The sequence below is a fragment of the Montipora foliosa genome, chromosome 9, assembly GCF_036669935.1.
Source record: "Montipora foliosa isolate CH-2021 chromosome 9, ASM3666993v2, whole genome shotgun sequence".
Lineage (NCBI taxonomy): Eukaryota > Metazoa > Cnidaria > Anthozoa > Scleractinia > Acroporidae > Montipora > Montipora foliosa.
The window spans coordinates 41,768,943-41,773,942 of record NC_090877.1 but is presented as its reverse complement, the minus strand read 5'-3'; the positions used below and the strand labels follow the sequence as shown (position 1 = coordinate 41,773,942).

Here is a 5,000-nt window from a genome sequence, read left to right as displayed (position 1 = left end):
TACTAAAAATGATAAAAATAGCACGCCGGCCTGTTGTATTTCCGATTCGAATAACCGCAAGCGGCTCCTCATTTACCGAAAGTAATTGCCAACTCGCTTAAGCTACCTGGTTTGATGACTTAAATATAATGAGAATTCTTTTGAAATTTGTCGACTCGCTTCAAGCGAGTTGGGAAAGGAACTGTTTTCATGGAATTTTCGGTTGTCACTCACTAAGCGACATGAAAAACCGCTCGTGAAAACATGGTCTGTAACAAACACAACTGATGCTAGTTGATCAAAGCATGCCTTGTAAATTTCAGAAAATTTTCAATTTCTACAACTTTTGCATGCTCTGAAAAATCACCTATGCAGGGTTTTCGTTTGAGGCCGGAGACCGGACGTTTCTCTAAAACTCACCAGAAGGCTCTGCAGAAATCGTGTCAAGTCTTTTAAGTCGCCACAGCCCAAGTTTCTGGGCTAATAATAATAATAATAATAATAATAATAATAATAATAATAATAATAATAATAATAATAATAATAATAATAATAATAATAGTTTATTAAACGCCACTCTTGCAAAATAAGACTCCTGAATTACAGAGGTGGGTCATATATACCTCACTGGAAACGTACAGTTACAAAATTATTAAATCTCTCAGTGTGGCCTTTAACTTGCTCATAGCGCTGCAGACCTGAACGCAATTGATAGCCATGGTTAATAGTGCACCGGTTCGTGACGATATAGCCGAGAGGAGGTGATGTCCTAGCCTTCGATATAAATTTAGCGCAAATGGCATCGCGGCGGTCCGCGAGGGATCCGAGCCCAGCACTGCAAAGGGCCGTGTAATAATCGGCATGCGGAAAGATAAGGAGCATCGCCCTCCTCTGAACTGCTTCTAACACATCGGAAAGATAGACAGGAAGGCCCGACCACACACACAGCATACTCGAGCACAGATCTAATAAGTCCACAGTAGATGCCCACCATGTCACTCCGGTCAAACCATTCTCGTCACCAGAGTCTCCGATCGACCCAAGGCTCTGGGAAACTCTATGTAGGAGAACATGCGCCGTAGGGTTCTTGTAGCCAAAAATTGGCTATTTGAAACTTACTGCGCCTGCTCACTCCTCGTGCTAACATGAATGCTCCAATTAGAGACGCTTTTGATTGTTCTTCACGAAAACCAATGAGAAGACACTTTGTTTTAGGGTTCTCACGAGCTCTTCTCTCCCTTAGTCAAGAGAAGAGCTCTGGGGTCGAGATTGAGGTCAAACGGTTAACACATGGCCACCCCTCAAAATGACATTGGACATTTCGTAACCATTACACGACGCAATATTCCATCTTATTTTATGACAAGCTTTCCGCTTTAAAAGGAATGAAAATAGGCAGAAATAGAGCTTTAGTTCAACAGGAAATAGCGTTTCTGAGCTAAGCCGCGCTGATCTACAGTATTTTGGTCTAAAAACCACTTTGAGACCGGTTAGCTTTCACTTGTTTTGCTGGGTACCACTATGTTAAAACTCTAAAAAAAATTGACTTTTCGGTAGCTTGGGTCGTTAGTCGAGTGGATATCAGAAACTGCAATGAGAGCGCCATCAATCCGAGTACAACTCTTTGCCTCGCCTTTTCTGAATCTTCTCAGAATGTTTAAAATGTTAGTTTCTTTAAAGTAGATGTGAAGTTCGAAATAGATTGTACGTCGTGTAAGTTGAATACAGAGGGAAATGTCAGTTTGAGGGATGGCCACGAGTGATGACCCGGTCAAACCAGTTTAGGCAGCGTGCGCATCATATCTTTGACAAGACGAAGATCAAAATCGAGCCTTCAGTACGAAAATCAATATGGCGTCTAAGGAGTGCGATCGAGAATTGGCCTGGGTTTGAAACTGTCTCCAAGAAACGGCTTGCGTGTACTCAATAAAGACGTTACACCATTTCTGCAGAGTACTTTCTTTCTCGTCGAGTTAAGAAAGGCTCTGCTGGAAGGGTGTCGAGGAAAGGAAAAAAGAAAGGAACTTTATTTAAGTGTCTAATCTTCTAGCGCCGTAGAGCACTAATCGGGGACACTGTAAATTGAAATTAACAACGCAAATCAAATCAAATTTTGGTTTTTGAGGAGAGGGGAAACCGGAGTACCCGCAGAAAACCTCTCGGTGCAGGGTAGAGAACCAACAAACGCAACCCACATAATTATGACCCCGAGTCTGGGAATCGAACCCGGGCCACATTGGTGGGGGGCGAGTGCTCTCACCACTGCGCCACCCCTGCCTGAGTTTGTTTTATCTTTTATTATTAGAATTTTTCACTTACTTTTTAAAGAGAATTTGAGTGAACTCCAGCCTTGCCTGGAAAACTGATTCTTGGGTTCCACAAACAATGGAAACAGCGTTTCTGAGTGTTCTAGACCCCCAAACCCCCCTATAGGTAGCTCGCACCTTTGCGCGCTCGCAAGGTCCCTTGCACGCCAAAAAATTTCACGTCCGGTGCTTTCAGAAATATGTCCGCTTCTTTACAAGACTGTCGAAAACCCTGCTTATGACCCAAAAAGAGCAAAAAGAGGGTACAGCAGGCCGAAAATCAGAAGCTCTTTCTATGTCTTGATAGCCTTGCAGTCAAATCTAAGGATCACTATACTAATTTTGAGGACGTAAACAGACCCCTATTGATCAATGAAACTTCTCAGGTTCCCACTGCAGATAGTTGTTCCCTGCACAACGAACTGCAAGTCCAAGATACCATTTCCTTTACAATTAGAGTTGTGCAATAATAATAATAATAATAATAATAATTTATTATTATTATTATTATTATTATTATTATTATTATTATTATTATTATTTCGATGACTCCATGTCATGACTCCATGTCATCATTTTCAAGTGAAAAAAGAATAAAGTTTGACAACTTAATATATACCGTACGAGGCAATAAAACGTAAAATATGCATGTAGAAAGTGACAAATTAAATTAAGTTTGACAACTTAATATATACCGTACGAGGCGATAAAACGTAAAATATGCATGTAGAAAGTGACAAATTAAAGAAATAGTTTTGCACTACATGCATATTTTACGTTTTATCGCCTCGTACGGTATATATTAAGTTGTCAAACTTTATTCTTTTTTCACTTGAAAATGATGACATGGAGTCACCGAAACGTTGTGTCAAACTTTTTTCGCTTGTTTTCATCATAAGATGTTTAAGACGAAATTTTTTTGAACATCGAGCAATAAAGCGCGCCAGCGGCCAAAAATCCCATAAGAGCTTGCGCGCATCTTACTTACAGATCACGACTTGTACCGTCGGCCATATTGTGTCGCGGTGGAAGAGCACATAGAAGTTGTATTGAGTGCAAGCGATTAGCCAACCATTTTACACAGGTATTTCATTCAGTCACTTCGGAAAGATCTGTAAAGCTTTGAAAAAGGTTTTGAAGCGGTGAATTTATCGTATTTAGTTTAACCTTCTTGCAAGGTTATAACCAGTACGCAAATTGTTCGAAAAGATCTTTCTGCCGTAAGATTTCGAGTTCTCCGACTCTGCTAATAAGAGATCCAGTCTAGAATTAGTGTCAAGACTTGCTTTTGGACTATCTTGAGACTGCAAACCTAGGATGAATTCTTATTATACTTCTATTAAAATAGTGTGAACAGTTCTTTTGTCATTGCCTTGTCTGTGACCGGTGATCTGATATTCGAGTTAGAGGTAGTCAAGTTGATGTGGAAGCAGCTTCTGTCACTTGCGTTACGGTTCAGTGAGGTTTCCTACAGATCGTTTTCGGACTGCTGTTGTCGTTACAGCTCGGTGTACTCTATCGCTAGACCTTGCAAAAGGTAATTTTGTCCTTTTTTTTTTTTTTTTTTTTGAAAGGTATTGAGTATTCGTGGATAGGTTCCTTTAGAGTTGATTTTCAGCTTATCTCCCGTACACTTCTTCCGTAAAAAGATTCGTGAGACCCCCAGTGTTTAAGTGTTTCCTTTTCAGTTCCTCCTTTAAAATTACACATCAAGATTGTGTTCAGCTTAGCTTCAATTGTCAACTTTCAATTTCGATTGTTGAGTTGAATTTATCATAAAATTTGTCACAAATGTTTCATTTTCCAATTCACTAGAGTTAAGTCTAGCTTATATCAAAGTTAAAAAAAAAAGTTATTGAAGGTTTGATCTTTGGGAAGAATTAAAAAAAAAAAAAAGAAAGAAACTAGTCCCAGCTGAGCCTCAGATATTGTAAACAATGTCTTCATCAGTACTTACTTATAGTATATGTAAGAAACCTACAAGGAAGAATCTCGTCCCATAAATGATGTTAAAGGAAAAATGTCAAGCCTGTAGGAATGCCACTATCCGCCTCTGATGTTCAGCGTCCAAATGCACAACTCCCCTGTACAAGCTAAAACATTTAAAGTCACTACCAAAGTCCACTTATGTCCAGGTTCGACCCTAATTAGATACACGCCCAAAGTGTCCCTTTAAGTCTAAGCATTTGCTACCTATTTTCAACAATAAGGTAAGGGTAAAGGTCAGCATTATTTTTAGCTTTGGGTAAATGCAACAGCTAATCTTCACTTAAAGAGTAGCATTTGGGAGACACTTTGTGACATAAATTGTCTGTATTCTGAGACACATGTGATGTTGAAGTTGGCGAGAAGAGCAAGGGGACACTTCGTGACGCTTATTGAAATCCGCGTGCATCTAATTAGAGTCAAACCTGGACATATCTCCCAAAGTCAGTAGATGATTTGTTCCCTGAAGCTAAGAAAACTTTTTTGGAAAAAAGTTTGGCTGTGTGGCCCTCATAAGCAGTTTAAGGTGCTGTGGTGCATGTTATGTAAGGTTGCACAGGCTGTCACCCAGTGTAAACAAAAGTGTTCCACATCCCCTGTCTGCAAACAATTCTATTCAAAATCAAGTTGGTTGTGCCCCAGTGTCATATGAACTGACGTCAAAGCGAACTCAGTGGAGGATTTGAAACAAACTTTAAAACTGTGCAAGGTAAAAAGTGGCTGAACTTA

At 39.8% G+C, this 5,000-nt stretch overlaps 1 protein-coding gene across 3 annotated transcripts in view; it reads right to left on the bottom strand.

Moving 5' to 3' along the window:
• LOC137970008 (cytosolic carboxypeptidase 2-like) overlaps nt 1-5,000 on the bottom strand; it is a 71,785-nt gene that overhangs the window by 28,892 nt on the left and 37,893 nt on the right. The gene's annotated exons all lie outside the window — the stretch shown is intronic.